Here is an 11,964-nt window from a genome sequence, read left to right as displayed (position 1 = left end):
GGTTATGGGGCGCCTGGGTGGCGCAGTCGGTTGAGCGTCCGACTTCAGCCAGGTCACGATCTCGCGGTCCGTGAGTTCGAGCCCCGCGTCGGGCTCTGGGCTGATGGCTCAGAGCCTGGAGCCTGCTTCCGATGCTGTGTCTCCCTCTCTCTCTGCCCCTCCCCCGTTCATGCTCTGTCTCTCTCTGTCCCAAAAATAAATAAACGTTGAAAAAAAATTAAAAAAAATTTATTTTTGAGAGAGAGAGAGAGAGAGAGAGCAGGGAGGGGCAGATAGAGAGAGGGACAGAGAGGATCCGAAGTGGGCTCCGCGCTGACAGCAGCAAGCCTGATGCAGGGCTCGAACTCACGAACCGTGAGATCATGACCTGAGCCGAAGTCAGACGCCTAACCAACTGAGCTACCCAGGTGCCCCAATAATAGCTAACATTTATATTGAGGTGTTCACACAAACCTAATCTCGCTTAATTTTCATAAGAACTCTCTGAGATAACTGTGGCAAGAAAGGCAGTACGGGTGAGGGGAACTTACCAAATGGCTCCTCCTGATGCCTGTAGGAAGCAGCGTAATAGTGTTTCCCAGGGTGTCCTTCCTGCTCTGCTTATAAGTTTCATAGATTGGATTTTTTTATATCAAACTCTCATATGTCTACAAATTGAGGCCATTCTTAAAAATGAAGAAACAGGTTCAAAGTTACTTGCCCAGTATCATATAGCTAAGAGGATCTCAGCAGATAAAGAATGTACACCTACTGAGACAACAGAACTCCTATTCTTCCCCGTCAATCATGGTCTTTCCCTAAAGTTACTGTCTCCCTGGGTGACATCCTTAACACCTCTAACATGTTAACCATCAAATCTGCCTCCAGCTCAGACTTTTCCTGAGCTTCATATCCATGTACATATCCAACATATCCTAAACAGATCTCATTGTACATCTCCAAACCTGCTCCTCCTTAGGGACTTCCAACTGCACTTAGCACCACCGTTCAGTCCATTGCCCAGATCAGAAACCCCAGAGTCCTGTGACAGCCTTCTCTCTCCCTTGGCCCCAAATTCAGCTGGTGAACTTCCTCAATCTTTCTAAGCATGCCTCCAACCACTGTGCTGCTTTGTGTCCCCTGAATCTCTGAGTCCTTTATCCTTTATCTTCTGCAATAGATTCCCCAATGATCTGGCCTTGAGTCTCACCCCACCCCTCAAACTCCTCTCTGCCTGACAAAGTAGCCTTCTGAAATCGGGCCCTGTATTGCCCCCACTCCAACTTCACTACCCTCACTTTACCTTGGGCACATTGTGTTCCAGCAAATTCAAAAGATATCCAGTCAACAGCCACGCACCTTCTGTCTCTAATGCCTTGTTCCCACTATCAAGACTCTGTTCAACAACCACTGGCACCTCTTTGGTGAAACATTCCTCTCCCCAGGGAAATTTGCTTACTCTGTCCTTTGTAACACACTTCTACCTTGAACTTGCCCCTGTCATGGCCCTTCTCACAATTCTTTGCTTACACTTCTTCCCTCTAGCACTACCACCATGCTGGGAGATGCTTGAGAACAAAGACAAGGCCCTATTCATCCTAGCCAATGCCTTACATGTAGTAGACATGCCATAGATGTGTAGTAAAGTATGCTGGAACTCCTCATCATGGAATATTAGAGGCATGGAAGGAAATTTAGAACCAGTCTACTCCACTCCAAACCCTCATTTGATAATGATATCAAAGCTCAGAGAGGATGTGACTTGCTGAACTACATAACTACTTGGCAGCAATGGTAATAAATAGATTCATATCTCCTGAACAGATTCATCCTTTTTTCACCTCTTTCCATGATTCCTCACCGCCTCTCAGACTCAAAGTAGAAAAGCCATTGCGCCTGTCAGTGTCTCTGTTTCCACTCAGAGACAACGGAAATTACTAATGCCTTCCCTTTCTATGGCATAGGGATTTTATTTAGCTATGGTTGAAGGTTGTCTGTAAAAATGCTTTGACTTCAGAGAAGACATACACCCCAGGCAAGACTCAGCAGCCCACCGCTTTGATTTCAACTTCTCAGTTTACTCTCTCACTTCCTCTATTGACTTTTCCTCCCCTGCAGCCTTCAGGCCAGCAGAAACTGGAGGAGAGATCTGCGATTTCCTCTTCCACTCCAATTCCTCTTAAGGAAGGAGAAAGATACTGTAAATAAAATAAGTCAAAGGTTCCTGTATAGAAGCGTAAAAAATATTGCCATTGATTATAATTTCAAAATGAGAAGGCTCAAGTGTGCAGTCTTGCTGGGAGTGATTCTGGCACTTCTCAGAAAGCCCACACCCATCCATGTGCGCACATATAGTGCAGCCAGCCAAACCTAGAAGATGTTTTCAAATTCTGACATTCTTTAGAAACGGGGAGAAGGGTTAACTTGAAAAGTAACTTTGTCTTAAAAGACAAAGAAAGGCTACAAAAATGTTCTCCAGATTAAAGGAGTCTAGGGTGACATGACAACTAAATGCAATATGTAACCCTATATTGGATCCTGTATTGGAGGGGAAAGATGCCATAAAGGACATTATTGGGTCAATTGACAAAATTGGAATTAGAACAAATTATTGACACAAATGTGTTGTATCAGTATTAAGTTGGCAGAAGTTGATCACTTCTCTGTAATTAGGTAACAGACTATTTCTATTCTTAGGAAAGGCACACTGAAGTATTTAAGGGTAAATGCTCATGATGTATGTAAGTAAACTTCGAAGGGCTCAGAAAATCATAATGAGTGAGTGAGTGTGTGTGTGTGTGTGTGTGTGTATGGAGAAAGAGAAAATAATAGATGATAGAGAGGGAAATATAAAGGAAATGAGGTAAATTATAATAGGTAAACAAGTAAATCTAGGCAAAGCATTTACAGATGTGATTTATACTATTTTTATTCCTGCAACTTTTCTGCAAGTTCAAAATTATTTCTGAATAAGTTTTTGGGTTTTTTTTAAGATTTTATTTTTAAGTAATCTGTACACCCAATGTGGGGTTTGAACTTACAACCCCAAGATCAATAGTTTCATGCTCTACTGACTGAGCCAGCCAGGCACTCCTGAATAAGTTTTTAAAAATTATATGTGAACAAGACTTTGCATTTCTGATATTTACAAAGTTCAATTTGCTGTCTATCTGTCTATTTTTAGTAATAATGTCCCTGGAACTATGTTAAAAGCTATAGAGATTAAAAAGAGAAATAGGCATAATTTTTCCTTTAAATAGTTCATTTGTAGTTCAGAAGAGAGGACATAAACACATGAAAAGATAAAAATAGTAATAAGAGCAAATGCTGAAGACCAAATGAATAGTGGCAAGGGAAGTCAAAATGGGATTTCAGGGCTTTAAAGAGGAGACAAAATTTGAGTCAGGCCCATGAGTGGGGGTTGGGTCTGGTAAGGAGCAGAGGAGAGGAAAGGATGCTCCAAGTTGAGGGTACAGTGGAGCCAAGGTGTGGAGGTGGGAAAGCATAACCTGTCATGAGTAGTACGATTTGAGAGGTCTCATGGGAAGGAGGGCAAAGATCAGAGTAGGAATGTAGGTTGGGGCCACCTGGGACACTGGAAAATGTCAGGCTAACAAGTTTGGACTTTATCCCTGGAGGTAGAGGTCAGCAAATACCTTAGAAGTGGCTGACCCCTCTTTTTTCTATACAACACAGGTAGGGTTGGAAGTGGGCTGGGCCAATCATTATGCAAAGACCCCAAGAAGCATATGTAGGAAAATTTCCCTCATAGACCCTACCAAGCAGGAATCCATTTGAAAACAGAACTATCTTTCAGTAGCTAATTTGGTTCTCAGTGTTCATAATTGAGTGTACTTTAATCAGATAATTGTATGCCTTGACTTTAACACATGGCTGTTTTCAGCTGTGTTGTCAGCCACACGAAGCAATGGAAATTTTTGAAGGAGGATGGAGGACAGTCATTTTGGAGAAATGAATGAGGGAAGACTGAGAGGGCAGGTACATGATTCAGGGTCGTTAATGCAAGCTGCTATAACAAAAAAAAATCTCAGTGACTTAACATAGTAAATTTCTTTGTCTCATTCAATCATGCCACAGTCTTATATAAGTGAGACAGCTCTCGCTAGTAGATTCCTTCCAAATGATGACTTAGGAATCCACGTCAATTCTAGTTTGTGATGCTGCCATCTTAAACACATGGCCTCTGAAGTCACCATGAAAGGAAAGACTGAGAGGGATGATCAGACCAGGAGTTTTGTGGCTAGGCCTGGAGGTGATGTATACCACTTCTGCCCATGTGTCAGAGCCTAGTCACATGGGCTCAACCAGACTGGAAGGGCCCCTGGAATATGTGGTTGTTATGTGTGCCCACAAAGAGGAAATGAGATGGTGAGTTTTGGGGTTCCCCAGGAGACAAAGAAATGGGTACTAATAGTTTAGGTGAAAGGTGATCTGGGACCAATAGAAAAGTAGGGAAGTGAGACAGAGAGAAGGAAGTCAATGCAGGGTATGTTAATGAGCATGTTCTAGACACCTCAGACTCGATCCTACAGGGGACTAGTGAGAGACTGCATAAAACAAGCCCCCAGTTGTTCCCCCTGAGAGGAGAGGAAGCTGAAATATTTATCAAACAACTTCTCTCCTTCATTGGTTGAGGGCTGCTCCCTGAAAAATTAACTTTTTGGCATTTCTGGAAAGCAGGCAAGCATGCTCCAGTGGCCAAAGAAAGTCCTCAGGCAGAGAGTCACATGTGCTTGTGTATGACACCAACAGTGTGTATTGAGTGGTGAGGACTAATTCATGTGAAAGGAACATCAATAGCATCTGCCACAGTGAGCAACTGCCCGTAGCTTCTAGCCTCTCTCTGCTATACAGATAACCCCGATAGAAGTGCTCCCGGGAGGCCAGAGTACAGCCGGAGTCATGGCTCTCTAGAAATGCATTTTCAACAAGCTCCCCAGACGGGTCCAAGGCAGGCCATTTATAGACAAGCATTTGGAAATGCCCCCCATTCTGTACTCAAACCTCCTTCATCTTACTTCTCTTGCAAACCACTAGTGAAAGCACTCTCTGTAAAGTCACCATTGGCCACCCACTCAAATCTCACTGTCTCCTCAAGTTCTCAACTTACTCTATCGTTTGACCAATGTTTTTACTTCCTTTCTGAAACACTATTCTTCTTCCTGGGACTGCACCACCACCACTCCCCTACTATTTCTCCTGCCTGTTTGGGTACTCTCTCTGCACCTTATAATCAGAGCAGCTCACTCTTCCCTGGAGGCCCACAATTGTTCCTGATCACCACACCTAGACTTTGAGAAGAAACCAGGAATGGTAAGGGAATTTATTGGTAATGGCTGCCAGAAACCGTGAGTTAAGAAGAATTCTGAGGTTGTATGTTCAGTTAGCTACGTCTGCCATGGGTGTTGGCATAGGGAGTAGCTGACTAAGTTCAGAAATTAGTCAGCTCTGGTGCAGAACTTTCTCAAGTTTCCATCTTACACGATCTCCCTTGACAATCTCATTTACTCCCAAAGTATTAACAATCATTTCTATATAGATGCCGCTTAAATCTATATTTCTATCCATGACCTCTCTCAGGAGTTCCAAACCCATATTTCTAACTCTTTTTTTTACTGTTTATCTATTTATTTTGAGAGAGCACAAGCAAGGGAAGGACAGAGAAGGAGAGAGACAGAGAGAGAGAGAGAGAGAGAGAGAGAGAGAGAATCCAAACAGGCTCCATACTCAGCACAGAACCTGACAAATTGCAAGATTATGACCTGAGCTGAAACCAAGAGTGAGACGCTTAACCAACTGAGCCACCCAGTTGCCCCATATTTCTAACTCTTTAAAGGACATGACCTTGACATTTGTTTTCTACCTGCAGACTCTTTCATCTCCATTCTCCATGTCACATGATGACTTTACCATCTTTCAAAACACCTCAGCTTCAAATCTTGGCAGTATCTTCACTCCCTTAATATTTCCTCATCACTTTTCCTTATCATTTACCATGGTGTGCAACAAATTGTATTCGAATTCATTGTTGACTCCCCGTCTGACCCAAAACGCTGTTGATTCACTAAGCAGAAGAACCAGATCTACTTCACCTTGAACCTCTCTGTTCTAGAACTGTTTTTGGTACAAAGTAGACACAAGTAGACACTGAGTAAGTGCCTGAGGATGGATTATGTATTTACATACATGTAAGTAATATATGTGTATGTATATATAAACCTAATGTATAAATTATATATATATATGTATATATATATATATATGTTTGTTTTGCTCCTTCTCTTTAACTCTCCCACCCTTCCCACACCACACGTCCAAGTGATCACTAAGCTCTGTCCACTCAGTTACTCCACAAAGACTTCGACACACATGAGCTCCATTTCCATCCTCACTATTTGCCACTATTTGCCACTATTCTAAGACAGAGATATAAGTGCAGGATGTTTGTTAGGGACAATGCCTGTGGAGAATTGAAGCAAGCAGGTTTGGGCAGAGGGAAGAAATGGGCTGCAATACAGTCACAATAAAAGCTTCAGCTTTTAGGGAGCTCTGGAGCTGGGATGGCCCTTCAGAGATTTTTCAAGTTGGGGAAGGTGTCTAGCCGTGTATTACCCCCACCCCAGCATCGACCAATCTTTGGATGTAAGCTTCCCTAGAGAAAGAGTGTGATCTTGGGCTAGCAAGCTCTCTTTAGGTGAAGGCAAGGCCCAGAAGGAGACTCAGCTGAGGTCCATTGGCCACCAGCATTTCCTCTAGCTGGGCTAATGAGTGGGGATCCTGGAAGCACATGCCAGTCCTGAAGTGTGGATCTTGGTAGCACACCCCAGCATCAACTAGATTGCTGGCATCCTGCTTCTTGCCTGTAGGACTTCTTGCTCCTTTGTACTGTAGGCATTGCTAAATGGTCTCAGTGCCCCCCGAACTTTTTTCCCTATCCATCCTTACCCTGCCACCCAGAATTTTTTACAAACTAATCTGATATGTTCAAGAGTAAGAGTCAAGATGTATGTTCAAGAGTCTTACTTTACAGTATGTACAAACTCATTTGTGTGAATGGGGGGAGAAGCAAATTTGTCCATGTACACATAGAAGAATACCTCTGCGGGGCACCTGGGTGGCTCAGTCAGTTAAGTGTCAGACTTCGGCTCAGGTCATGATCTCATGGTCTGTGAGTTTGAACCCCCTGTCAGGCTCTGTGCTGACAGCTCAGAGTAAACACTATAAAAAGAAAAATACCTCTGGGAAAATCTACAGAGACAGAAAGTAGATTAGTGGTTGCCAGGGTTGGGGAAAGGGGGAAATAGAGAGCATGAGTACAATGAGTTTGGGAGTTTCTTTTCAGGGTGATGAAAATGTTCTGGAATTAGTGATGATAGTTACACAAGCTTGTGAACATACTAAAAACCCACTGAACTGTATACTTCAAAATAGTAAATCTTATGGTATGTGAATTCCATGTCACTTGGTTTAGGTGTCCCAGAGTCGGTATGCGAGAGTGAAAGCAGTGATTCTATCAGTGTGTCCTTTGCATTGAACTGGCTTTTCAGATTCTTCTGTAAGTGAACATATTTTTTAATATTAATTTAGGAAGGATAACAAGTTCCCTTCAAAATCACTCTTTTGATTTAGAACCTTTGAAACTTTATCCCTATGAATGTATGGAGGCCAAACTCCTTGCGAAGTAGTCCAGGCCCTTTGTGAGCGGGCCCCAAGCTGCTTTGACAGATGTTCATCTTTCCCTCCCCCATGACTCCCCAGCCCTGACTGCAGCCACCTCAGGTTTCAACATTTCCCTGGGCTTCCTGTCTCTGAGTCTTTGTTCCCTGCCATTCACACCCACCCCCTTCTTTGTTTCCTCTCCCACTCAGCCCTACCTGCCCAAATATTTCCAGGGCCAGATCAAATCTTATTTACCCAAAGCTGCAATTGAAATGCTTCTCTCTTTCTAGCACTGCTAACGCTTTGTTTGGCATCTGTTTCTATAGCATTTATGATATGCTGCCATTTTATACAATCAGTTGTATATTTCTCATTTGGCTGACTCATCTTTGATGCCCCTACTATATACAGCATGTGGAATAGATATTCAGTAAGAGCTTACTTAATTTTTGGTTTAAAGTTTTTTTAAAAATGCAAATCCACATTTATTCATTTGCTCAGTCCAGAAGTACTTATTGATGGCACACTGTGTCAGGCAGTAGTGTGTAAGTCAAAAAAATGTCCTTGCTCTCATGTAAACTACTTTTTTATTTTTCACTTTATTCATGTATGACATATATAGAATGTATACACATCTTAAGTATGTACCTCACTGGCCTTTCACGTATGTATGTATCCATGTAGCTATCACCTACATCAAGATATAGAATATTTCCAGCACCCTGGACTCCCTCCCAGTCAATATCCTCCCACCCAGAGATAACCACTATTCCAGCTCCTACCACCACAGATTACTTTTCCTTGTTCATGAATGTCATAGAAATGGAATCAAATAATATGTTTTCTTTTGTTTACTGTAAATTTCTAAGAAATTAATCTGTGAGGCATGCATAGCAGCACCTCATTCTTCTTATTGCTATGTAGTGTTCCACTGCAGAGTATTCCGTTGACTATTCCACACTATTCCACAAGTAATGTATCCATTCTCCTATTGAGGGATATTCAGTTTGGTTTCAGTCTGGGGCTCTCATGAATAAAGCTGTGATAAACATCCTTGCGTACGGCTTTTGTTGGACATAAGCATGCATTCTCCTGAGATGTATGTCTACGAATGGAACTGCTGAGTCATAGGTGGCTTTAGTACACACTGCTGAATGACCTTCCTAAAAGGCCTTTGCCCGCTTATACCCTTGCCAAAAACATTTGAAAACAAAGAAAGAAATAAGAAAAACATCCGATAGAAGAAGTGACATTGAGAATTAACATCAGATGATGAAGCTCAATTGGGTCTGATGGCCAGGCAAGTCTTCCTTAACAAGGTGAGATTTACCCTGAGGCCTGCACAACAAGAAGAAATCAGTCGCAAACATGTCAGGAGAGGAGAAATTCAGGCAGGGAATGCAGCGGCTGCAAGGGCTTTGGGGCGGGAAGAGAAGCAGGAGGGAGGCTAGTGGCCTTGGAGTGAGTGGGGGAAGTGAGATAGGGAAGGGATGGGAAAGCAGCAAATAAAGGGCACAATAAGTGCCACAATAAGTGACTGGAGCTTAGTTCTGTGGGCAAATCATTTAAAAAGCATAAAATACATGCTTCAAAACTATCCCACAAGCCAAGAGAGCCAAGAGCGCTGGGGTATTTATGTATTGACCGCCATGGTCATTGGCTGAGGATTGCTGACATATTGGGGAAGGGGGAGCATAGATGTTAGTTTCCCAATACATCTTGCCTTTAAATTGACCTTCCACAACTCTGGAAAAAGCCTTCAGGTACAGGAAAGTAGATAGTGGCAGCTGGAAATTGTCTAGAGCCCATTAAACTGGATAGTTTCAGGGTAGGGGTATACTGATGGCATTGCTATGCTTTCTTGTGTTAATTTGACCTATTTTCTATTTAAATACTCAATCACACATAGACACCTCTAATATAGGTATTTCCTTCATAACACATTCAATACCTTCCTCTTGATCTTAGCTTTTAACTTCATCCTACTGTCAATGTTTTTCTCTTTGACTCTTGGCCCCACAGCCAACTCCTTGAATTCACCCTTTTCTACCACCCTAAATATCATCAGCCATTTGATTGACTTCATTCCCGTGGCCAGCTTCTCTGGATCATGTTAATTATTTTCTTTTGCTTCTGTTAGGCTCCCATTCACTGGGCATTCCAATTAGCATAGGACCTCACCAATAATAGACCCAGTATATGTGTACAGAATAACTATTGAGGGATAATCCATAACCATGCTGATTTGGAAAGACTTCAGATTTGTGTTATATCTCAGTTTGATTCTTGTGTTTTCCTGACAACTAAAGTCTCACTTTCTGTGTCAGCTGTCAGTTGCCAGATAATGCTGTGTAACAAAACACCCCAAGACTCAATGTCCTTAAACAATAAGCATTTATTTAGTTCATAAAACTGTGGGTTGGCAGTTTAGACTCAACAGTGTTTCTAATCTCCCTCGGACTCACTAACTGATCTTTCAGTCAGCTGCAGCTCAGATAGGTAAGTCAGCAGCAATGACTGGGGAAATTCAGCTCTGTTCCTCATGTCACATTTTCCAGCAGGATAACCACGGCATGTTCTCATGGCAAACACAGAAGAAGAGCAAGAAAATGAAAACACACAAGGTTCCTTGAAGCCTAGACTTGGAACTGACCCACCATCACTTCCACCACATTCTGCTGGCTGAAAGTTACAAGGCCAACTCAAATTCAAGGGAGGGAAAATAAACTCTGCCTCTTTAGTGAACGAAATCCCAAGGTCATGTGGTAAAAGATGTGGCCAAAGGAAGAGGTAGAGAATCAAGGTCATTAAGTTATTCCACCATATTTTACTACTTGTTTTCTGACTTAGAAGGTTGAGCGTATGTTTCTTTCCCTTTTCAGCTCAAAGCTTCTATGGCTTAAAACATCCAAATAAATACAAGCAGCAGTGCTTTACTGATTTGAATTATTAGATATTGCCTCAGTTCTCTATTTCTATATATGTAACCATCAAAGAAAGAACTATGGAAAGTGTGATTTCAGTCATAAAATATCCCTACAGATTTTGAAAACAGGATTGTCAGTCCCCAACTAAAGATCAATCTGGAGCCAAAGTTAGATCAAATCACCCACAATCTTAGAGTTTCTCTATTTTGTATTGGAGAGAGGGATGTTCCTCTGCTGTCTGCCATCTTCATCGGAAGACAGGCAGTACAAGAAGGTGTTTAAAGTGTGTGTAATTTATGAGAAGGAACAAAGAAACCGCCACTATTACCACCATTACCATGGCCATATTATATTAAATCAGGATAGAAGAGGTTACTGAATTGGCTTTTCAAACAGGGTGTCTCCCCAGAGACATCTCTGCCAGTGACATCAGCAGGAACATGAAGTACACAGTGTTCACCGGAGAGAACATACAAAATATTCAAGATGCTGATGATCCTGTGAATCAAATGGCCCTGCTGTGCCCTGCTCAACACTATTTCTGTTCCGTGTGAGGTGTGTGTTCTGAATTTGATTTACTATCTTTAATGCCATTCACTCACAAGGCAGTGGGTAGATGCCATGAAGGGCTCCAATTAGGGCCTGAAAATCCAGTACAGTGCAATTGAAGCATAACAATTTGAAACAGATATATAGCTGTGGAGAGGGAAAGGATATGAGGGCAACGTGTTCCTAATTTCCTGCTTAGGGAGAAGAGACAGCGCAGAATGGTGGTTAAGAAGCCAGGTTTCTGAGACAGTCTCAGGTTTGAGTCCAGACTCTGCAATTGCTCGCTGTATGACTTAAGGCGTGTCTCTTATCCTTTCAGCCTCAGTTTCTTAATCTGCAAAATGAGTCCACTGTTGAAACAACCTTGAAGATTTAATGGAGGGGAAAATCCATATGTAAAGCACACCTGGAGGTAACTACCAAAAGATAAGTGCTCAATGAATGTGGACTATATATTTTTAAGCTGGAATGTACTTAGGATGTCATTCAATCCAGGCCCCTCTTTCAGAATTTGAAAACAGAGCCACAGAGAAGCTGAAGGAGTCCCCCTTGGTTACACAGCTAGTGGCACAATCAGGGCCGAAAACCCAGGGTGTCCGGATTCCCATGCCTCTGTATTGTCCCTTCACTACCACACCCTGCGTGACGTGCAACCCTGCCTATCCTCTTCCACAAAGTGGAGCTTCACTAAAGAGCCGGGGGAGGGGGGGGTTCCCCTTCCCCTGGATAGTCACATGTCAGGCACAGGAAACTGAATGGTGTGGAATTTTCTAATGTGGCACTCACCGCCTGCTCACTTTCATCTGCTGCAAGTGTCTCTGGGAAATAA

General features: G+C 42.6%; 1 long non-coding RNA gene across 1 annotated transcript in view; it reads left to right on the top strand.

Annotated features, from left to right (window-relative positions):
- LOC121025630 (uncharacterized) overlaps positions 1-11,597 on the top strand; it is a 314,895-nt gene extending 303,298 nt beyond the window's left edge. Inside the window, exon 4 of the long non-coding RNA XR_005788111.1 lies at positions 11,455-11,597. This is a non-coding gene — a long non-coding RNA (uncharacterized LOC121025630). The remainder of the gene's footprint in view (positions 1-11,454) is intronic.
- The last annotated feature ends 367 nt before the right edge of the window (positions 11,598-11,964 follow it).

The sequence above is a fragment of the Herpailurus yagouaroundi genome, unplaced genomic scaffold (genome assembly GCF_014898765.1).
Source record: "Herpailurus yagouaroundi ecotype Mexico unplaced genomic scaffold, PumYag 67690, whole genome shotgun sequence".
Taxonomy (NCBI): domain Eukaryota; kingdom Metazoa; phylum Chordata; class Mammalia; order Carnivora; family Felidae; genus Herpailurus; species Herpailurus yagouaroundi.
This window is presented reverse-complemented; position numbering and strand designations above follow the sequence as displayed.